General features: G+C 35.3%; 1 protein-coding gene and 1 pseudogene across 8 annotated transcripts in view; both read right to left on the reverse strand.

The window, feature by feature from the left end:
* Positions 1-25,938, reverse strand: part of LOC145241981 (protocadherin gamma-A11-like) — a 771,034-nt gene that overhangs the window by 91,788 nt on the left and 653,308 nt on the right. The window lies entirely within an intron of this gene.
* On the reverse strand, positions 13,785-13,903 carry LOC145243120 (5S ribosomal RNA; annotated as a pseudogene).

Consider the following 25,938-nt stretch of genomic DNA (forward strand, 5'->3'; position numbering starts at 1 on the left):
CCAGAATATCAAGAATGTATATGTTGTGAATATTTAAAAAAAAATTTTTTAATTCAATTTTCACCCCAAACAAGGATCAGTTCCACTTTGAAGTAGGGGGGGGGGCTACTATCTGGGACATAATTTTCGGGGACATTATGAAGGGAGATGAGTAGCAAGATGTTTGTTCACATTACACTTGAACTTCTGCATATCAGTACAGTTGGGAAAGCAGAATCCTGGAAGGGAGTTCCGAAGCTTCAACCAGAACTTGCTCCCATACTTACGAAACTGTTTAAGCGCTGCCTTAAGGAGAAGTGCTTTCCAACTCCCTGGAAGACCTCATCAGTTTGCCCTGTATTTAAGAATTCAGGTGATAAGTCATCTCCCTCTCAGTACAGACCAATAAGTCTCCTGTGTGTTATGAGTAAGTTGCTGGAATCCATAGTAAATAGAGAAATAGTCAACCACCTCAGCAGAAACAACCTTCTTAGTGACACACAATATGGTTTCCGCTCTGCAACATCTACCGCAGATGTACTGACGGTTATATCTCACAGGATTAGTGAATCTCTTGACAAAGGCTTCCTTTCTAGGGCAATTGCTCTTGACATATCAAAGGCCTTCGACAAGGTATGGCATAAGGGTCTACTTCACAAGATTTCCAGCTACGGTATAACTGGAAATATTTTCTCAATCATTAAATCATTTCTATCCGATAGGCTCATAAGAGTAGTGGTCGATGGACAAAAATCAGAGGCCTGCAGTATTAATGCTGGAGTCCCTCAGGGGTCAATCCTGGGCCCAACTCTCTTCCTGATCTACATCCATCTGGCACAATTGGGATGGATGGCTCTTGTCTGGGAGAGGCCCGGTGTTTTGACAAGCTTCTGGGTTTGACCTTTACTCCTGAGCTGAAATGGAACATGTACATCAGGTCTGTTGCCAAGGTCGCTGGAAAGATGGTGGGAGCCTTCTACCGCTCCAGAAGATATCTCACTACTGATGCAATTCTCTATCTATATAAAAGCCAAGTACGTCCAAGGATGGAATACTGCTGCCATATCTGGGCAGGAGCTGCTAAAAACAGCCTATCCTGCCTTGACAGAGTACAAAATAGACTTCGTGGCTTAGTGGGGGATGCCCTTTTCTCTACCCTGCAACCTCTCTCTCACAGAAGAGACGTTGCAAGCCTATCCTTGTTTTATCGTTATTTCTATGGCAGGTGCTCGTCTGAACTCAAATCTCTTGTCCCCCCTCGCCAATCTTTCACGAAAAACACCCGTCTAGCTGAATCCACTGTGAAAAATTTCCCCCACTCTTTATCTGTGCCTAAATCAAAACGTGGATTTTATGAACAAAGCTTCTTTCTTAGAACTGCACGCCTGTAGAACTCTGTTCTGTCTGCTTGCTTCCCACCTGACTACAACTTGGATGTGTTCAAGTCCAAGGTTAACAAATTCCTAATGAACCGCCCCCTTAAGTAAATACTTCATCAAATCCCCACACAAAAGTAATGTACTTGCAATAACCCTTATCCCTGAGTGGCTTCCGGGCCTTGATAAGCGGTGACCACTGTGTAAAAAAAAAAGTTCTGGGGAAGAAACTATTGGGGTAAAAAGTTTTCTTACACCTAGGGATCTTTACTGTAAAGGGGTGGGACTTAGTTGCTTGTCGGGTTTTTCGGGGGAAGTCACATCGAGGAGGTACAAGTGCTTGCAGTTCGTCAGAGCATTCACCATTAAAGTATTTGTAGAACAGGCAGAGGGATGCATCATTTCGTCAATGGGACAGAGGCTGAAACCTAGATGACAGTTCAGGACCTATCAGGTTAGCGACTCTCTTTTGAACCCTGCCCAGGAGTGAGACAAGCAGCAGATGCACCAGCCAAAACATGACAACAGTACTGCATACATGGGCGAATGGTGGTCTTATAGAGGTATAGGATACTTTCAGGTGTAAATAATTTTCTAGCACGGTAGAGAGAGCCCACCTTGTTTGCAGCAGCCTTGGCAATGCTCTCAATGTATATATTCCAGTTAATATTCCCTGTAAACCGAGGAGTTTAAAGGAAGTACTTGCAAGCAGTGTGTTCTTGGCCATTGCTATTGGTGGTAGAAAAGGCTTCTTGTAGTTATTGAAGGAAACAAGTTTAGTCTTGGCAACATTGAATGTGACCAACCATTTTTGTCCCCATTCCACTACAGATTGGAGATCATCCTCTAGTGTTTCTACCATTTCCTTAGATATGTGTTCATTTGTTTTCCCCTCATGCCTGTTATAGAGGGTGGTGTCATCGGCAAATATACCCATCTCGGAAACAATTTTATCAGGGAGGTCATTTATGAATATCAGGAATAATAATGTTGTGAATATGGATTATCTCCTCTTTGATAATCCAAAATATAAAAGTTGTACATTTCCGCTTGTCAAGTAGACGAGTAGCAAGATTCTTAATTGAATAAAAGATTACTAGACGGAATCTTTCGTCCTGTTTTCATTACAGTATATTTGCAACATCATTTTTTATTACATGATTTTTTTTACATTGTGTCTTTATTAAAATGAGGATAAAAAGGTGATACGAACGTTAAAGTATTGTATCTATATACTGATTAAATGTGTGTAGTATGTTATCACATTCTATCTCCTTTTTAGCATCTCCTGATTGAATAATTTATAATCTGATACCGTGACATACGTAAGTACGTTAAAGGCACTTCGATATTGATATATAAATATTTACTATTCTTTTATTAGTTGATATTTTTCATTTTTTTTAAACTATTTTCCTTATAGTAGGAAGAACATTAAATGAATATTATTAACGTCTAAGCGTATACAATTAGTTGAAGACAAGTCACTATTTACCTAAAAAAAGAAACAGATAACAAAAAGGAAGGAGAGGCAGAAAATTAGTAAAAAAAAAAAAAGGTTAAAAAAAAAGGAAAGAGAGTGTAGGGTTAATACCTTTCCTCACAATAAATTTTGCAGAAATTGAAAGAATTGAAAGAAATAGAGAAAAAGGAAACGCGGACGAAAGAAAGAAAAAATGATTATCTAAGAAGAGTTAGAAAAAAAAAAGAAAAGTCAAAAAGGCGTAGGACAAAATGAATGAAACTAAATTATTAAAGAAATATTTGGGAAATGAACAGAGTGGGAATATGGAAAGAAAACATGAAAAGAAAGAAAAAACGAAATAAGAAAAGAAAGACAGATTGAAAGAAAGAAAACATACATGTAAAAAGAAAAAAGAAAATATGAAAAAAAATATGCAAGAAGAAAACACACAAAAAAAGAAAATGTGAAAAAAAAAATATGCAAGAAGAAAACACACAAAAAAAGAAAATGTGAAAAAAAAAATATGCAAGAAGAAAACACACAAAAAAAGAAAATGTGAAAAAAAAAATATGCAAGAAGAAAACACAAAAAAAAAGAAAATGTGAAAAAAAAAATATGCAAGAAGAAAACACAAAAAAAAAGAAAATGTGAAAAAAAAAATATGCAAGAAGAAAACACACAAAAAAAGAAAATATGAAAAAAAAAATATGCAAGAAGAAAACACACAAAAAAAGAAAATGTGAAAAAAAAAATATGCAAGAAGAAAACACACAAAAAAAGAAAATGTGAAAAAGAAAATATGCAAGAAGAAAACACACAAAAAAAGAAAATGTGAAAGGAAAAATGCAAGAAGAAAACACACAAAAAAAGAAAATATGAAAAAAAAAATATGCAAGAAGAAAACACACAAAAAAAGAAAATATGAAAAAAAAAATATGCAAGAAGAAAACACACAAAAAAAGAAAATGTGAAAAAAAAAATATGCAAGAAGAAAACACACAAAAAAAGAAAATGTGAAAAAAAAAATATGCAAGAAGAAAACACACAAAAAAAGAAAATGTGCAAGAAGAAAACACACAAAAAAAGAAAATATGAAAAAAAAATATGCAAGAAGAAAACACACAAAAAAAGAAAATGTGAAAAAAAAAATATGCAAGAAGAAAACACACAAAAAAAGAAAATGTGAAAAAAAAAATATGCAAGAAGAAAACACACAAAAAAAGAAAATATGAAAAAAAAATATGCAAGAAGAAAACACACAAAAAAAGAAAATGTGAAAAAAAAAATATGCAAGAAGAAAACACACAAAAAAAGAAAATGTGAAAAAAAAATATGCAAGAAGAAAACACACAAAAAAAAAAAATGTGAAAGGAAATAAAAATTAAAGAAAAATATAAGAAAAAAAAACAAAAAATATTGAAACACGAATGAAAAAGATGAAAATAAAATAAACAGAAAACAATGAACGAAAAATAAAAGATAAAAAATGAAAGAAAAGAAAATGAAAGAAAATATAAATGAAAGAAAGAAAAAAATAAACAATATTAAGCGATAGAAAGAATCAGAATAAATAAATGAAAGACAATATGAATGAAATAAATGTAAGACAATATGAATGAAATTAATAAATGAAAGACAATATGAATGAAATAAATAAATTAAAGACAATATGAATGAAATTAATAAATGAAAGACAATACGAATGAAATTAATAAATGAAAGACAATATGAATGAAATAAATAAATTAAAGACAATATGAATGAAATAAAAAAATGAAAGACAATATGAATGAAATTAATAAATGAAAGACAATATGAATGAAATTAATAAATGAAAGACAATATGAATGAAATTAATAAATGAAAGACAATATGAATGAAATTAATAAATGAAACACAATATGAATGAAATTAATAAATGAAAGACAAAATGAATGAAATTAATAAATGAAAGACAATATGAATGAAATTAATAAATGAAAGACAATATGAATGAAATAAATAAAGGAAAGACAATATGAATGAAATTAATAAATGAAAGACAATATGAATGAAATTAATAAATGAAAGACAATATGAATGAAATTAATAAATGAAACACAATATGAATGAAATTAATAAATGAAAAACAATATGAATAAAATAAATAAATGAAAGACAATATGAATGAAATAAAAAAATGAAAGACAATATGAATGAAATTAATAAATGAAAGACAATATGAATGAAATTAATAAATGAAAGACAATATGAATGAAATTAATAAATGAAAGACAATATGAATGAAATTAATAAATGAAAGACAATATGAATGAAATTAATAAATGAAACACAATATGAATGAAATTAATAAATGAAAGACAAAATGAATGAAATTAATAAATGAAAGACAATATGAATGAAATTAATAAATGAAAGACAATATGAATGAAATAAATAAAGGAAAGACAATATGAATGAAATTAATAAATGAAAGACAATATGAATGAAATTAATAAATGAAAGACAATATGAATGAAATTAATAAATGAAACACAATATGAATGAAATTAATAAATGAAAAACAATATGAATAAAATAAATAAATGAAAGACAATATGAATGAAATAAATAAATGAAAGACAATATGAATGAAATAAATAAATGAAAGACAATATGAATGAAATAAATAAATGAAAAACAATATGAATGAAAAAAAAGCGTTGACAGTGAAACACTACGACGAAGTAATTGAAAGAAAAAATGGAGAAAAAAATGGACAAATGAAGAAAACAAAGCAGAAAGGTAAAGTGAATAAAAGAAAGTATTTTCGAAGAAGAAAGAAAAAACTCAAATAAAAGGGAAATATTATGAATGTAAATATTGAAGAAGAGGAAGAAAAACAAAGGACAATTGAATGAAAAAAATAACGGCAGAACCAAAAGAAGCAGAAAAAAGAAGAAAATGAAAAAAAAAATGAAAGTAAGTTAAACATTGGAGAAAGAAGAACGGAAAAAATGAGTGAAAGAATGAATTTTTGAAGATAAAAGAGATAGAAAAAACTAAAAAAAAAATATAGGTTAAGGGATATTATATGAATGAAATAAAAACTCATTATTAAAGGAGAAATAAATGAAGGAAAGAAATAAAAGGGAAAAAAATCAAAATGAATAAGACAGAGGATTACGTGAATGATGGGAAGAAAGAAATTATTGAAGAACAGTTTACGAAAGAAAAAGAAAAATAAATGAAGAAAGATAATATGAATTAAAGGGAGAAAAATATGTTTAAAAAGATACGGAGAAAAAACGAAAAAGAAAAGAAAAAAAACAAAGAAATCAAGCGAATAAAAGAAAGAAGAAAAATCATTGAAGAATAGCTGGAGGAACGAAACGAATCAAAGGGGAAAGAAGCGACAAGCAAGGGAATGACTCCAAGAACGACTGACAGAACGAAAAAAAAAAACAAGCAAAAAAACAAACAAACAAACAAACAAAAAACAGAAAACAAATTTATTAAAAAAAATAGCTGGAATGATATTATTCAATGATGAAGAAAAAAAAACCTGCCAGGCATTCTTCTAAGTGTGTTGAACTGTAGGGTTTATATTTAGGATGCATACCTTTTGGTTGGATTGTTTGATAAGTACTGACTGACCATATCTTCGTTGCATGCCAACCAGCTTATTATCTCCAGAATCTTCACAAAATGGTGGTCATTGCACAAAGGACATGACGCGGCTTGAGCCAGACCGATTTAAAAAGGCCAGATTCTATTTGATGGTGGATAACTCAGTGACCCCCACAGAGAACCTGGACAGATTGACCTTTGCTGAACTTTATGTTTGCTTTCGTTTATCGATCACGAAGCCGACGGTGATCGTCGTTTGTTCCGGTGAAAAGGTATAATTATTAACTCCTTTTGTAATGGCAAAATCACAAGCACTGGAGAGTCGCCATCATTATGTCTTAACTTATTTTTATCTCTTCCTCATCATCTTCCTTCCCCCTCTTCCTCCTATCTATTCTCTTGTGACAAAACCGCTATTAATTCCTTCTTTGATAGTTGATCACCTCCTACTCCCTCTTGGTGTCAATCTTCCACATCCCCTCTTATTGACTACCACTTTTTTTTATATCGGCTGTTTTAATTTAATTAATATGCACCTTCTGAAGCTGACCATTCTTTATTACGTACTAGCGGGGGGGGGGACCCGGCATTGCCCGGGTGTTTTTGGGTGTGTGTGGTCTCGGTTGGGGTGGGGGGAGTGTTAATGAAAACCTAAGAATAAGCGAAGTAAAAAAAAAAACAAAAAAACCAACGTGAAAAATGGCTTAAATAACCCTGCTTCCATATTAAAATTTAAAAAATCGAAAAAAAAAAAAAAAAAAAAAAGAGGACATCTCACACCATGATTCGAACCCAAAACGTTCAGATAATGAGGCCGTGCTCTAAGCAACTGAGCTAAGATAAGACGACGTCGCCGAAATTGTGTCGCTTTTTCAAATATTTAAAGTAAATTAGGTTACGACGTCGTATGACGCATGCGTAGAAGCAAACTCGTCATGAGAGGACGGTTTTTGCTGACCCCCCCCTGTAGAAAACTACTGATTTCAGGATGAAGGAATTAACGTTTTTGGTCAATTTTTCAATATTTGTCGGGCGAAGGTTGGAAGTTTAAAATGATACCGATCTGGTGAAAATCTGTGACCCGTGTCGAAAGTTTTTGTGAGACATACAAACACACATACATACAAACAAACACACATACATACATACATACATACACACATTTTCGCTTTTATATATATAGAAGAAGATTATTTGGATTATCTGGACTACTGTTCTCATCTTTAGTGTTATGTGGGAAATAACACTGTAGATGAGAATAGTAGTCCAAATAATCCAAATGAGGAGTTATATAAATCCTAAAAATTCAGAAACATTCTTTATTTCTATGCTAGCAGGCCGCCTGGCGTTGACCGGTCGTAAAATACGCATAAATATGGGGCATGTTTTTTCTAAAGAGTTCACTTTTTATAAGTAAAAAATTTTTTAAAAATAATACTCAAGCTGAGATCGAAACCAAAACCTAAAGACAGTGAGTCAAGTATGATAACCATTAGGCCAGCTTGACAGATGAGAATAGCAGTCTGAATAATCCAAATAATATGAGTTATATCAATCTTCATCTAAAAAATTCCGAAACATTCTTTATTTCTATGCTAGCAGGCCGCCTGGCGTTGACCGGTCATAAAATATGCATAAATATTATATTTTAATTCATACAGAAACTGGGGCATGTTTTTTCTAAACAGTTCACTTCTTGTAAGTAAAAAGAAAAAAGGTACTTGAGCGAAAATTTCAAGTCTGTAGATCAAAAATTCATTGAGTATATAGGTTGAGAAGTGTCCTCTCACACATACATTCTTACTTTTATGGATATATAGATTGTTATTATTATTGTCATTATTATAAATAGTAGTAGTAGTAGTAGTAGTAGTAGTAGTAGTAGTGGCATAATCCAGCATGTCAAGAGTGCTTCATGTCAAGTTTGGTGGAAATCGATTGTTTTTAGGGCTGTTGGTGTTTGCCTTTAACATGAGTAATAATAGTAATACTCCCCCCCACCACCACTTTCATATGCCACAGTGGGCATTCCAAGGATGCTCTGTACCAAATTTTGGAGCCTATTAATGCTTAACACCCGAAGATAGTCATCCACAGACAGACAGAGTAGCTGTGTCGCAGCTTTTCAATCTGCCTAGCTGAGATCAAATCTCTATCTACTTTACATTTGTCGATTCTAACCATTTGGACGTCGGTGACATTTCAACGCTTATATAAACATTGTCAATTACTAGCAATATGCTCATCAAATAAGAGCTCTTCCGGTAGTTAATAATAAGAGTAATTCACCCAACAGAATTTTTTGCACCACTTTTATCTCTCCCACTAAAAGAAAGATATATATATATATATATATATATATATATATATATATATATCCCGTACCAGAATTATATGCAAATTGATATTTTTGTTCTAACTCCGATAGATGAAATTAAGCATGTTATATGGCAACACTAACACAAGCGCAGATCTAAAATTTTAAGCTAATCTGCACAGTAATAAACAATTGGCAGCCATTTTGGTGATTTGCATTTTTTTCAGCGTGCCAACTTTATATGCAAACCAATGCTAAAATATGGCGAACTGCTAAAATATCATCGAAACATTGATTATTCTAGGAATTTGTAAATTGAGAACAACAATAATAAAGAACAAACAACTTCAATATGGTTTCATAGTACAATCAATATCTTATATAATTGCCATTTTTATTAACAAGTGCAAAAAGCCTTTGGTGCATTGAAGATGTAAAACTTTCGATTTCATCTGATGAAATGTCTTTGGCAGCAGTCAAAATAGCATTCCAGAGGTCATCCTTGGAGTTGTACTGCCTTCCTCTGAAGTAAATATTTTGTTTCAAGATGCTTCACAGATTTTTGATGGGATTTAAATTTGGAGAACAGGCTGGCCATCGCATTATTTTCCCATATCTGGCAAAAACTCTCACCAAATATTCTGTGGCTATCCTTGCAGAATGAAACAGCATTATCATGCACGAACACCATCTTTTTCCGGAATGCCAAATTCTTCTTGTGCCAGGATTCCAAGTGTTCCTTAATGAAGTCAATGTAGAGTTTGGCGGTAATTTTCACTCCATCTGTGACTCTGAATGATCCTGCTAGTTCATTGCTAATGATTGCAGCCCAGAACATCACACCACTACCTCCTTGTTGACACCTGATCCTTTGGGGACGACGACCTTCCACCCATCGGGTCCATCAAGGGTCGCTCTAAACTCATCGGTAAACAAAACAGTTTGAAAATTCACCTTCATGTGATCTCTTGCCCACTCCATCCTCTTTTTCTTGTGGATATCCTTCAATTGAGGGCGGACCTCTAGCTTCCAAATTTTGCAATCGTCCTTAGGAAATTTGCACACATCAGGAACGCCAGGTTTTTCAAAAACTTGTTTGCTAGTTTCAAGTGGGTTATGGTGAACTTCTCTCTTGATCTTGCTCATAATTCAACGTGACAGATATGATTTCTTATGAATTTTCCATTTGTCAGAACGTCCGTTGCAAAGTTGAGTGTCAGTATAATATTTTTTGATTGTACGGTGATCATGGCGTTATTCTTCAGCAATTTCTAAGGTGGAAATCTTATTATGGAGCCTTCGAACAATTTTTTGTATACGTCAACTGAATTAAAGGAATAAATTATAAGATGATCAAGATCATGAATTTTGGAATATAACTTTTTGTCATTTATTCTCTCCCTCTCTCTCTCTCTATATATATATATACTAGTATTTCAGCCCGGCGTTGCCCAGGTGTTTGGAGGTGTGTGTTGAACAAAAAAAAAAAAAAAAAAAGTAGTAGTAGGAAGGCAGGCTCGAACCTGTACTGCGAAGGAGGAAAAGAATGTGAAAAAACGTCACGTTTTTGCTGTTACGACCACCACCAAACCAGAAGTGACGTAGGTTTAAATTAAGGCTAGACAATCGAAAAGAGGGGATGACTTTCGAAAATATCGGCGAAAAAAGCAACCTCTCCCTGTAGAAAAACGCCCAGTTGAGGGTGAAGAAATTAATGTTTTTAGCCAATTTTCCGGTATTTGTCTTCTGAAGGGCCGAGCTTCAAAACTATACTGATCTTATGAAAATCGGTCGCCTCTGTCGAAAGTTTTAGGTAGATATGTAAACCTACTTACATACATTTATATATTGGTAGCTCAAATTTTCGACCCAAACCAATTAAAAAGCTTGCCCTATCTATGAATATCCTTTATGTAAAATTTCAAATGTTTAGACCAAAAAGTGTCTGAGTAATTTGGTAGAGACCGCAGAGATTAAATTTTTTTAAACTTTGACCCCTATTATGACCCCTTAACATTTATTGTTTTGGGCTCAAATCAAATTATTAAGTTTGATCCATGTCCAAGGAACCTATATCTAAAATTTAAAGTGTTTATACTCAAAATTGGCAGAGGAGTTTGGTAGAGTTCTTAAAGATCAAATCGTTGAACTTTGACCCCTTAACAGCCAAATTTCTGGCTGAAAACCGATTACAAAGATTTTCCCAAATCTCAGTACCATCTGAGTCTGTAGACTGAAAATTGACAGATTTATTGCGTAGGGAAATGTACAAAGACAAACAGACACACACGCAGACACTTTCACACACACACACACACATATATATACACACACACACAAGCCTAACTTTAGACAGAAGTTGAATTTAAATTTGTTGTTAAATTGTTTTTCCCCCCTACCAATTCAAAGCATCGCTGGCTCACTGGCAGCTTTGTGAACCCGACTGTACTGATACGACCTAAGAGATAACAATCAGAGCTTCCAAGTAGTTAGAATTGCTATTATTGTATAATTCATTCGTAAATAGGTTTATATCTTTAGAAAACAGAACATGAAAAGAAGAAAAGGGCCGAGAACTCTGTTAGATGCAAGATTATGTCTAGCAAGTGTGGATTCTTGTAAACAAGTTCCAATAATATTTATCAATGATTCGATCACTTTCCTGTCTCAGCTCTTAACTCTCGATCCGATTGACGGACTTGCTAAGCTGTTATTCTGCCATAATCTTAAGTGCAATGCAAACGGATAACGATGAAGAAGAAAAAGAAAGGCGTGAATACAAGGATAGGCATAATGCATAGAAAAGCAGACACATGAGGTGTACAAACATGATAAATGCTTGGCACGAGTAAGCATATTTACATGTTATTATATCCATGTGAATTAACAATATTCAAACATTGTTCAAACGCCCAAGCTCTATTTGTTTATACGAAGAGCACTGCTTAATACGCTAGTGGCAGTTTCCTTATCACTTCCCAATATGCTCAACCCAAGACAGAGAGCATTTATAGTCATCCACATACAGAATTGTTTCGCTGTATCACAACTCATCAGTGTGGCTAGACTAGCAACTTTCTTAAGCCAGGTTTAGAACTCAACCGCTTAGACGGCAGTCAGCGCTCCTAATCATTATATTATTCAGCTGCTGCTAAGATGGGTATGTGTTCAAATATTGTTCAAACGCCTAAGCTCCATTTGTTTACACAAAGAGTATAGCTTAATATGCCCATTAGCTTATTACTTCCCAATATACTCAACCCAAGATAAGGATCATTTATATATATATATATATATATAAATATATTTATATTTATATATATTCGTACATTGGCATGACTCGAACCAGCATTTCCCATCATTTACCATGTAAGAACACCGCACCTCTAAAACTGAATTTAGAGACATATTAATAAAAAAAACACGGTCATTTTAACTGGCTCATATTGCGAGGTGCAATCTTTGAGGTGCCTCCCAATCTTTGAGGCATAGTTAATCCACATTAATAAACCAATGATTAACTAGACTCAAAATAAAACAGAGGGCACGCTCAAGTTCTTTTGAGTATTTTAGTGATTTTAAGCGATTTTAATCATCTTTTAATCGTCTTTTCATTTCATCTCGCTATTTTCATTTTTCAATTTCATTTTTTCTTTTTTTACTACTCGCTTGAGGCATGACAGGAAAACAAATGAACACATATCTAAAGAAATGGCAAAAACACTAGAGGATGACCTCCAATCTGTAGTGGAATGGGGACATAAATGGATAGTCACATTCAATGCTGCCAAAACCAAACTGCTGCCAAAACCAAACTGCTGCCAAAACCAAACTGGTTTCCTTCAATAACTACAAGAAACCTTCTCTGCCACCAATAGAAATGGCCAGTGACTCCCTGTCTGAGAGTACATCTTTCAAACTGCTTGGCCTAACGTTCACAGGAAACATGAGCTGGAACAATTATATTGAAAACATTGCTAGGGCCGCTGCAAAAAAGGTAGGCTCTCTCTACCGTGCTAGAAAACTACTGACACCTGAAAGTATCCTGTATCTCTATAAGGCCACCATTCGCCCATGTATGGAGTATTGCTGTCACATCTGGGCTGGTGCGTCTACTACTAGTCTCTCGCTCCTAGACAAGGTTCAAAAAAGAGTCGCCAATCTGATAGGCCCTGAACTGGCATCTAAGCTTCAGCCTCTGTCCCATCGACGAAACGTTGCATTCCTCTGCTTGTTCTACAAGTATTTTAATGGTGAGTGCTCTGACGAACTGCAGACACTTGTGCCCCCACGTCGCAGACACCCTTGACAAACCCTACAGGCAGCTAAATCCCACCCCCACACAGTAGAGATCCCTAGATGCAAAAGATCCTTCTACTCCAGTAGTTTCTTCCCCAGAACCGCTAGACTCTGGAATTCCATTCCAGGATCATGCTTCCCTAACTGTACTGACATGCAGAAGTTCAAGTGCAACGTGAACCGACATCTTGCTGCCCAAATCCCTACATAGTGCCCCCGTAGTTGCTGACCCTGATAGTAGCCCCCTACACCTGAGTGGCAATGTGCCTTGTTTGGGGTGAAAATGTAATTAAAAAAAAAAAAATGACAAATAGAGGTCGAAAACGTTCACACTTATGGGAAATTATTTTTTTCACGCGAAAAAAAACGTTCGGAAAATGGTTCGACAAAGAGAAAAGGAGGATTACAAGAAAAACAAGCAAGAGTGTTCCGTGCTATTTAATGAAACGTGCATATATATATATATATATATATATATATATATATATATATATATACACAGACGCTCCCCTTTCCAGTTTTTCTTCCTTCGCCAGACCACTTGTGTGTGTGTGTGTGTGTGTGTGTGTGTGTGTGAAACGGCACTAACCCCATTTGAGTTTAATTGGCTTCCTCTGGAGGAGGAGATTCCATTAATATGAAATTCACAAGCGGTCCCCAGTCGCATGTATATCCCCGTTAGAGGAAATGACATCGTTAGGTTTTTTGCAACTCTTGCAGGGAAGTGTCGACCTCCTCCTACATACAGCACCTGGAATTCCCAAATTGGTCACCCATTTCAGTAATGACTAGGCTCAACGTTGCTTAACTTTGGTGATCTGATGGGAACTGGTGTGTCAACGTGAGTAAGCTGTATATGGAGAAAACTCACAGCATCTGAAAGTTCCAAATGGTCACCCATTTAGTACTGGCCGGGTTCAATGTTGCTTAACTTTGGTGATCCAGCAGGAACCAGTGTGTCAACGTGATTAAGCCGTATATAACAGACCACTTGAATAATAAAAATAATAATATATATTTCACATTTCATAATAATATATACATATGTATATTTAAAAATATATATATATATATATATATATATATATATATTTCACGAAAAACACCTGTCTAGCTGAATCCACTGTAAAAAATTTTCTTGAACTGTACGCCTGTGGAACTCGGTTCCGTCTGCCTGCTTCCCACCTGACTACAACCTTGATGTCTTCAAGTCCAACGTAAACAAATTCCTAATGAACCACCCCCTTAAGTAAACACTTCATTAAATCTCCACACTAACGTACTGTACTTGCAATAACTCTTATCCCTGAGTGGCTTCCGGGCCTTGATAAGTGGTGACCACCGTGTAAAAAAAATAAATAAATAAAATAAGGCATAATCATGCTGATACATTGGTTCTCGTCAGATCACTGAAGTTAAGCAACAATGAGCCTGGCCAGTACCAGATGGGTGACTATTTGGGAACATCAAGTGCTGTATGTGCTCTCTGCTTATTATTTTATAAAAATATATTTATGGCAATTAAGCTAGACAGAGACTTCCATATTTCCTTCCCATAAGAAATCATCAGGCTAAAAGTTTTAGCCTGACGATGACTTATAGGGATGAAATGGAGAAGTCTCTTTGTAGCTTGATTGCCATAAATATATTTTCATAACTTTCTATATATATATATATATATATGTATATATATATATTTAGGTAAAAATGCACTTTCGTAAATATTGAATTCATTCAAAACATATCGCTAAAACCAAAACAAACAACATCTAAGTAAATCGCGATATATCCAGATAGTACTGTGAGATGGGTCAGCGGTTAGGGGTTTCGGCTCATTACCGTGGGGTTCAGATTTCAAATCTCGCTAGATTCAGCCACTTTGATGAGTCATAGACGACGAAACACGTGTCAGTAGATAATTATATTTTAAAAATAATATATATATATATATTGTGAAAATATCTCTGGCAATTAAGCTACATGAAATTTCCATGTTTCCATCTTAGATACAAATATCAATAACATTTTTCAAAACCGCGGAAAATTCTGTGTAGCTTACTTGCTATTTTATACTCCTAATTTATTTCATCTATCTATCTATACATAAGTTTCGTGGTTAAATTTTAAATTCTGAAAAAACAACATATAGAGACATATATTCGATGGATTAAGGAAATTAAAAGAACCCCTTCTATATATTCCTTTTGTCAAACAATAAATTCTTAAATCGAATATATATCTCTATATGTTGTTTTTTCAGAATTTAAAATTTAACTATGAAACTTCTATATTGCTCTACTCTTAAATATTGAGCTTTTACTTTTTGGCTAGGATCTCCTTGAAAGTATTACTTCAAGTAATATCTATCAGGATTTTTCATCTGAATTCTATCAGTGTCTTATCTCGCTGATATATATATATATATATATATATATATATATATATATATATATATATAATTACTTCATTTACTCACATAAAATTAATATACAAAAGTATAAATTTATGCGTAAACTTTAAGTATTTACTTCAAAAGTGCTCAATACGTAGGTAGAGCTAGTTAGTAATTTATAAAATATATACGGCGATTAAGCTACACTGAATATTCGGCGTTTCATCCACTCTAGGATAAGCCTGAAGAATCCTAGAGTGGATGAAACGTGGAATATTCAGTGTAGCTTAATCGCCATATATATTTTATAAATTACTATATATATATATATAGATATTAAGGCTCAGTTTAGTCTCGACAGACTATGGATACTAATTGAAGGGTGCATGCACATGAAATTTTTGTAACAAGAGTTGTGAGTCAGCACAGTACTAGTTACAAGCACATTGTAAGTTCAAGACGACTGAAAACAATGTTGAGACCACATACAGCGCCTAGTATTCCCAAATTGTCACCCATCTGGTACTGGTCTGGCCCATTGTTGCTTAACTTCAGTGATATGGCAATATTATAATATATATATATATATATATATATATATATATATATATATATATAGTAAGTTAGAAAAATATATATGGCAATTAAGCTACACAGAATATTCCGTGTTTCATCCACACTAGGATTCGTCAGGTTGGTTGGTTGTTTTTGTTTTACAGCATATCAACCCTTTTCGGGTTATTTAATGCCGAATCCAGATTTTGAAGAAAAAATTTTTAATAGAATATATTTGTTGTTTTCAAGTCATTTTCTATTTAACCCATAGTTGGGACCCTAACAGGTACTACCACTCCGGGTCAGAGTGGACATGGGAGCAATGGTAATTAAAGGGTAGCTCCACACTCCCCAAAGCCCGTAAGCTGGGGCCTCACCATTGGATATAGTTTAAGGTCACATCCAGGACCCCCATTGAGGGACTTTTACCCTCTGCAGGGGGGCAGTTGGTGTATTCTAATGCTCCACCGACAGGGCCGATTCGTCAGGCTTATGTGAAGAGTTGTTGTAGTCTTGCGTTTTTATATATGCATATTCTATTGAATTTTTAGTTAGCCAATCAGCCAATGGGCAGGCACTTACAGAACAAAGGTCCAGTTGACCTTATGTTGAACCCTTCCTTTGTGTATGCTTTTTTAGCAGGGAGTGTAGTGAGTTGACCTATTTTAAACCTATATGTAGTTAAATGTGTGTGTGTGTTTTTTTAGCTGATTGGCTAACTAAAAACTCAATAGAATATGTATATATAAAAACGCAAGACTACAACAAATCTTCGCATAAGCCTGACGAATACTAGTGTGGATGAAACACGGAATATTCTGTGTAGCTTAATTGCCATATATATTTTTCTAACTTACTACCTAGCTCTACCTATGTATTGAACACTGTTGAAGTAAATACTTAGTTTATGTATAAAATTATACTTTCGTATATTAATTTATGTGATTAAATGAAGTAGTCTCTCTCTATATATATATGTATATATATATATATATGATTAAAAATGGGATTAAAAAAATCCAAGGATAAGATAAAAATGGAGGTAAAGGATAAGATAAAAATGCCTTTGAGTAGTATTTTATATTTTTACTCTTGAAAAAGCCCACACTAAACAGGCGAAACGTCGTCAAGCTTTTAGCTCTCTCCCTCTCTCTCTATATATATATATGAACAAAATCTCTTTCAAAAATATGTACTTCTGATGACGCTTAAAAGATCGAAAGTGCTGTAGTAATGGCCAAAACAATAACACTTAATCTACTAGCCTAAACCAGGAAAATAGCGAAGAAAATAAGAAATAGAAACTTGACATATTCAATCAAACCTACTTAAATGGCGTACTGCTAATACGTCGCTACACATTCATGGGCATGTTTCGATCAACCAGTTATGAGTAACTAAAAACTTCAAACGTTACTTTTGTATAATCAATATCACCTGAAAAGGTTTTAAGTTACTTGTAATTGGCTGATTAAAACATGCTCATGAATGTGTAGCGACTTATAAATGATTATGTAAAACAAATAAAAAGTATATCCTGCTCTACTTCGGTATTGAGCACTCTTGTATGAACTTTGTTAAAAATTCATTGGTTGCTTTATCTCTGAGAAAACATTAACTTGGAATAATTATATATATATATGTGTGTGTGTGTGTGTGTGTGTGTGTGAAATATATATATATATATATATATATATATATATAAATATATGTATATATATATGTATATATATATATGTGTGTGTTTGTGTGTGAAATTTATATATATATATATATATATATATAAATGTAAAGCTACGGTTCAGGCCGCATTAAGGCAAATGAAAAATGGCTGGTAGGATGCCAGGACATCAGAATTGTAGGAAGCTGCAGACGGAAATGATAGCAAAGCATTTTATGATGGTCAGAGTAAAGTATATGATTCCAGAGAAAATGGTACTTCACCAGTGCTTGCTTCTAATGATACAACATTTTTAATTGAGAAGAGTGAAATACTGCTGTGAGAGAAAGACCATTTCAAGACTTCAAGACAAAACTTCAAGTGCTAAATTCAACCTCTACCGTTTATACGGCAGCACTTGCATCAATCTAGAACTACTACGACTTGAACGTTCCTTGGAAGAAGCTGTCAACAGCATCAAGCAATTGTCCTCAGGCAAGGCCCCTTTGGAAAGATGGTTTACCACCAGAAATTTATTAGTATGGAGGCCAAAAACTTGTCAAAAAGCTGCATCAGCTTTTTAAAATCATTTTGTTTCATGGACAGGTTCCACAAGATTTTAAGGATGTGGATATAAAACACCTTTTTAAGAAAAATTATTGCCTCCTCCCACTTTTTGCCAAAATATTTGAGACCACAATTAACCATGCTCTAGTCCAGCACCTTACAGATGCTAAACTGCTGACTGACAAACAATATGGATTTAGACATGCCCGTTCCATAGCAGACATCCTCACTGTAATCTCTGAACGTATATACCATTCACTGGACAAAGCGGGGGAGGGCAGAGCGGTAGCTCTAGATATATCTAAGGCTTTTGTACAGGGTATGGCACAAGGGTCTCCTCAGGAAAATTAGATCATACGGTATCACTGGTAGAATACTTAACATAATTAAATTCTTCTTAGATGAGAGAAAAATCCAGGTTGTCCTCGACGGTCGTACATCTAAACAGTGTGATATAAATGTGGGAGTGCCTCAGGGGTCTATCCTTGGACCTCTATTGTTTCTAATATTTATTAATGACCTCCCCTGACAAAATTGCCTCTGAGATGGGTATATATGCTGATGACACCACACTCTATAACAGGCATGACAGGAAAACAAATGAACACATATCTAAAGAAATGGAAAAAACACTAGAGGATGACCTCCAATCTGTAGTGGAATGGGGACATAAATGGATGGTCACATTCAATGCTGCAAGGACTAAACTGGTTTCCTTCAATAATTACAAGAAACCTTTTCCGCCACCAATAGCAATGGCCAGTGACTCCCTGTCTGAGAGTACATCTTTCAAACTGCTTGGCCTAACGTTCACAGAAAACATGAGTTGGAACAATTATATTGAAAACATTGCCAGGGCCGCTGCGAAAAAGGTAGGCTCTATCTACCGTGCTAGAAAACTACTGACACCTGAAAGTATCCTGTATCTCTATAAGGTCACCATTCGGCCATGTATGGAGTATTGTTGTCACATTTGGGCTGGTGCATCTGCTACTAGTCTCTCGCTCCTAGACAAGGTTAAAAAAAGAGTCGCTAATCTGATAGGCCCTGAACTGGCATCTAAGCTTCAGCCTCTGTCCCATCGACGAAACGTTGCATCCCTCTGCCTGTTCTACAAGTATTTTAATGGTGAGTGCTCTGACGAACTGCAGACACTTGTGCCCCCACGTCGCAGACACCCTCGACAAACCCCCAGCTAAATCCCACCCCCACACAGTAGAGATCCCTAGAACCGCTAGACTCTGGAATTCCATTCCAGGTTCCTGCTTCCCTAACTGTACGAACATGCAGAAGTTCAAGTTCAACGTGAACCAACATCTTGCTGCCCAAATCCCAACATAGTGCCCCAGTAGTTGCTGCCCCTGATAGTAGACCTCTACACCAAAGTGGCAATGCGCCTTTTTTGGGATGAAAATGTAATAAAAAAAAAAAAAAAGAAAAGGAAATCAACATTGTTGCAACGATTCACATGGAATTTCTCTTCCTTATATCGCAGAAAAAATTCTGGTGCGTCTAATTCTCAATAGAATCATAAGGAATCTGGTAGCTGACATCTATCCTGAGTCACAGTGCGGGTTTAGTTCTGGTCGGGGCTCTGTGGATATGATTTCTTCTCTTAGACAAGTTGCCAAAAAAGCACGGGAGAAAACACTGAATTGTACATGATCTTTGTCGAACTTACTAAGCTTTCAGAGAGGCACTTTGGAAGGTACTGAAATAGCTTGGAATGTCAGATGCAATGCTTAATGTTATTGTATCATTCGATGACGGCATGAAAGGTACTGTGATCTAAGATGGATCTGCTTTAGAGCCTTTTGTTGTTTCAAATGGTACAAACAAGGGTGTGTGCTCACTCCAATTCTATTCGCACTGTATTTTTCGGTGATGCTTCGGCAAGTATAAAGTGATTTCTATGGTGGTGAATTGCATGGTTGTGCGAACTTCTAATTCCGTACCAGTGGTGGATTGTTTAACCATCCGCACTTTAAGGCAAAACATTGCTGAGAACCCAAATGATATCTGTTGTTATTTGCTGATGATGCTTCAATAGTTGCTACATTGTATGCTGAAGCGCAAGAACTTGTCAATAGGTTTTCTGAAGCAAATCATTTGGACTCACGATAAAAATATTAAAACTGATGCACTTCATCAGTTGCCTCCTCATCAAAAGCAAATGTTGTGAAAAAAATCTTCCAGTTCATTTTTTTCCTGATTATTGTATTTACAGTTGATGGGAAGAATTTGAAATATGTCAAATGTTCCACATACTTTGGTTGCACGGTGAACTCAAACGGATCAAATGACGATGAAATTGTAAATCGTATAACAAAGACAACATCATCTTTTGGTAAACTTCGTAACCCTTTGTGGAATGACAGAGATATAAAGCTAGAAACTAAAATCAGAATGTTCAGGGCTGTTGTTCCGACAACTATTTTGTACGATGCTGAGTCTTGGACCCCTTACCGCTCACATATCATGTAGTTGGACATATTTCACAAACATTGTCTTTGCACAAAATGTGGATTATTCGTGAAGGACAAAGTGACCAATGCTGATCTTTTTGAAAAGTGTGATATCAGATGAATTAAAACTTTTCTTGTACAGTGTCAGTTACATTGTGTTGGACACAGAATGAGTAATGATAGAATGTCTAAAACACTTTTGTACAGTCAGCTTCAGTCAGGTAAAAGGCATGTTGGTCGTCCACTGTTGAGGTACAAGGATAAGCTCAAGCCACAATATGACAACAACCAGCATCCCACTGTCAACTTTTGAACAAATTGCTTCTGACAGGAAACAATGGAGACTGACATGTCACAATGCCTTAAAAGTCTTTGAATTAGGATGAGTACAAAAATTCAGAAAATCAAGAGGAAAGAATTGGCTGCCAGACTAAATGACATTTCATTGAATAAATTTTCGTGCATGCCTTATGGTCGCATCTGCAAGTCATTGGCAGGGTCCAAGTCTCATAAAAGACAGAAACACCAAAACTGAAATTAGTTTTTTGAGACGCACGTACGGTGAAATCGATGGAGAGTCCACCATATATATTTCCACGAGGGTTGTGGTTATTGGTTTCCTCAAGTTCCTGGATAACGCTAGGACACATCTTCCATTAGGGTTAGGGTTAGGGTTAGGCTTAGGTATTTAGAGTTAAAAAGAAAGCTAGATTGAAATGTACTAATGCGATTTACAAAGAAAATTAAAGTTAAATAAAATAACAGACTCCCAGACAATGCCGGGTACATGCAACTAGTTATATGCTTGTCCCCCCCCCCCAAAATCACCTTCTCCTTTTTCTTCCCAGACAATTAATAGTCGATCTAATTGTTTTTAAATGACAAAGCAGATGAATTCTCAAAGGAGATTCCCGACCCCTCCCCCCCCATTACTTCTGAAGTCCAGCTAGTATTGGTTTCCCACTTCTCTTAAAGGAATCCTAATTTGAATTCGCCTGAGAGAATATTCCAACCAAACTTCTCCTTCCTTCCTCCTCTTGCTTTCACCAAATCTAGATCATCTTCAAGAGAATTGCTTCCTGCACAATGTTTACTCAGCATTATCACACTTTGAATGATCTCTGCAAAAAGGAAAACCACAAAGTTAACCTGTTCAACTAAGAAAATATGTCAAACTCCAATGGTGGTGCTGAGCTCTGTATCTCAAGAACAAAATGATACTGGTGGTCGTGGTAATAATAATAATAATAACATTAATAAGAAGAAGAAGAAGAAGAAGACGAAGAAGAAGAAGAAGAAGAAGAAGAATAAGAAGTGGAGAGTACTAGAAATATGAGGAGACTTGTCACTCAGATGTCAGAGAACACTACAAGTTGTTCTCAAATAGAAATCCTTGACGATGGCCTGCGTGACTACTTCTAATGATTAAATAATAATAATGACAATAATAATAATATTAATAATATGTAAGTTAACCTCCGACCCCCCCCTTCTACAAAAAAGTGCTGGCATCAACTGGCAACATACCAAATAGATGAAAAAAATTAAGGAAGATGGAAAGATTGAAGAGAGAAAACACTACCCAGACCTCCACTAGATGAGTCCAAAGAAGACTGGGATCTTGCGAAGGCTTATTGCCCTCCAAATTCCAAGGATGACCAATAGTCGTTGCCAGCGAGAAATCAACAGAAAGTGGCTATTGCAATGATGCAAATTTATTTGCAAAAGTTCTCAAAAGAGGTGGGCAGTACTGGAAATCTGGAGAGACTTGTTGTCATGCAGAGTCTAGGAAACACCATTGATTATGTAAGTGAGCAATATCTGATGATGACCTGCGTGAAAACTCCTAGTGAGTAGTAGTAAATAAAGAAGATCCTTTTCCAAATCTCATTAAACTACCACATGCCTAAATAAAGTTCAAATTAAAGAGATATCCTGCACTGAATATCCTGCAAGAACATGCAACCACTGCCTCAATAACAACACAAGATAAGGATATTTCTAATGACGGAAATAAAAAGAAAATATATTTCTCATTCTGTGGAATTTCCACAGGCCCCGCTAGTTTGAGTAATAATCTTGTAAGTCACTTTACTGAACATGTTCATGGTCAGAGCTGGTATTGCTTAGTGCGAGTCTTTTGACATATGAGGTGCCTTCAATAAGTTTCCAGACTTTTCTCGCATGAATACTTTTATTGATAGTACACTCATGAAAATCTAGTCCTCTTCGAAGTAATCTCCTCCAGCTGTAATGCACTTGTTGTATTGTTCCAGCAATTTCTGGAAGCCCCATGGAAATTCTCTTGAGTGAGCATGTCAATAACCCTTGTCACAGCCTCTCTCATCTCCTCAATTATCTCATAACGATGGCATCTAAGATTTTCCTTGAGCTTAGGCAATCACCAAAAGTTACAGGGGGCAAGGTCTGAACAATAGGGAGGGTAAGAAACTGCCTTGATGCCCATCTTGGTCAAATAGTCTGTAACAAGGATGGAGTTGGGGACTGGTGCATTGTCCAATTCAGTTCCTCCAAAGAATTGTGTGTACAGTTCCCACACTGACATCAAACTGTGCACTTATTGTCTCTGTAGACACACGACGGTCCTTATCCATGAAATTCTTTATTTGGCCAATCAACTCTGGTGTTCTGACTTCCTTGCTCCTCCCACACGTCTCATCACCCCTCGCAGACTCCCTGCCTTCCTTGAATCTCTTATACCTCTCAAAAACTGATACTCGATTCATACAAGATGGTCTAAAAGCAGTCTGAAGCATTCCATACGTTTATGTGGCATTTTTTCAAGTTTAAAACAGAATTTTATTGCATATCGTTCTTCTGAAGTGTTCTCACGTCCAGATTATATTTTTGAAATTCATCAGCTGTGACAATCAAGCTTTAGTAGAGTGTATTTTAAGTCCTGTTGTAGCTGTTCATTTGAACCTGAAATCATAAAAATTGGTCAGTCATCTCATAAGATATATACCAATAAGATACTGAATTTTCAAGAATCTACGACAATTTTAAATGCCTGTACAAAAGTAGTCTGGAAACTTATTGAAGGCATCGTATGTTTCCACGTCTCTCATATATGCCTTAACCAACTAATCATACTATTGTGAAAAGGAACCCGGATGTACTCATATTCATTACACGGCTCTATTATATTATTTCCATTGTCTTTTTTATTGATATAATTTTCTCTCCTCTCAACCTTTCTGATCTTTTCCTTCTCTCTTAACCTTTATTTCATGAAACTTCTATGAATATACTGAGACTGTAAGGAACCGACAGAAAGCAACTCTCGCTTTCTCTGCATTCTCACGCTCTTCATTTCTTTGATCTGTTGTCTCTTTTATCTCCTGCGTCCTTTCCTCAATCTCGCCATCTTTTCTAATCCACCTCTTTCTTTCTTCCATTAAACCGTTTCTCAATTACATTCGATTCACACTCACCCCTCTCCATGACCAACCTCTTCCCGATGACCACTAATACTGATCCTCAAAAGAAAGTTCAAAAGTTGACCCTGCCAGAGATCGCAGTGATACGTTAAGCCAAAATTGCGTTTGATCTGGGGTTTGAGCCGCTGAGCCCTGACTAGTGCTTGTCTTGATCTTCATCTAATGATTAAACTTGTAATAAAATCGTTAATGACCTCTGATGGGCTTTCTAAGGTTTTCAGGCTTTCCCCTTTGAGACATTTCTTATACATACTACGAAGTCGACATCGATTGAACAAGATCAGTTCAAACATCCACAATTCAATGCAATAGTCAATTGATTCAGTGTCTTTGTTCCATTAAAATAACATAATTAAACTAATGCTTATTATATATTTGTTAGACGATTATATACTAGCTAGTAATACAACATGCATTCATAGCTTCAGCCTCCAAAAGAGTGCCATTTAGCACTGAATTTTATCGAGTACCTTATCCGCAAGGACCCGTGACATAACAGATAAATTACTTGGTAAAATTCAGTAGTAAGTTACACTCATCTGGAAATTGAAAGTTCAATCCTAAATGCGAACGGCATTTAAAATACAGTTACAAATTACTTAGGACTTCTATTCAGTCATAGCTGACGGAACAAGAACATGCTACCCCCGTGGATTAAATAAAGAGTTCTGTTCGAAATTCCCGAGTTTAACAGAAAGATTCCTAAATTTGACAGAAGTATTCTCTCAGTTCACGACGATCCTTATCCATGAAATTCTTTATTTGGAAAATTAACTCTGGTGTTCTGGTTTCCTTGCTCATCCCACACCTCTCATTATCCCTCGCAGACTCCCTGCCTTCCTTGAATCTCTTATGCCACTCAAAAACTGATACTCGATTCATGCAAGATGGTCCAAAAGATTCCCGAGTTTAACAGAAAGATTCCCAAATTTGACAGAAATATTCTCGGATTTCAGCAAGATATCACTTGAAGAAGATCGGAGGTTACATCGACTGAAACGTTGCGCATATAACGCTGAAGATGAGAGTAGTAGCGCAAAGAATCTAAATAAGATGAATAATCTATCATCATCTCAAAAATTCAGAACGCTCACCAGATGATAAGCAATTTGAATAAATATATGTACATTTGTTGTCAGACATTTTTATTTATTATTATTCGGTAGACATCTTGTCTCAAAGACAATAAAATATGATGCTGTCGGCCTCTCGACTCAAAAATCGTTAAAATATCTGCTATCAAACGAAGGTGTGTGAAAATTAAGTCAGTGCCAATTTTTGATGGAGGTTAGCGCAAACCACCTGCGAGGCAGAAAGGTGGAATACAAGTCGGATAAAACAGCACCAATGAGATTATGGAAATAAGTCTTTGAGATGGGCGTCGTTTTTTTTTCAAGTGAATAACACAAAGAAATTAAATTAGTTGTTCGGAAAGACAAGGCATCCAAATAAGCAAAAATACATGCAGAAAACTTATCAACCACTTACTACGTTTTATCATATTTGATACGTTGAGATATGACTGTACATTCTCACATGGTGAAATGAAGACATTGCCAATTCAAATTGTTGAGGGAGGAGAATAATACTAATACTAGCGCTGACATATTTGTCTACGCTTTAGATCTGCTAGAAACTACATATTTAATAACGATACAAAATAACTTACGATAAGAAGTTTTTTATTTATTTATCTCTATTCCTATTGTTACATAAAAGAAACTCTCTGTGTGTGTGCGTGCGCGCGTGCGTGCGTGCGTGCGTGTGCGCGTGCGTGTGTGTAAGTTTGTTCT

The sequence above is a fragment of the Euprymna scolopes genome, chromosome 21 (assembly GCF_053919585.1).
Source record: "Euprymna scolopes isolate OS-2025 chromosome 21, ASM5391958v1, whole genome shotgun sequence".
Lineage (NCBI taxonomy): Eukaryota > Metazoa > Mollusca > Cephalopoda > Sepiida > Sepiolidae > Euprymna > Euprymna scolopes.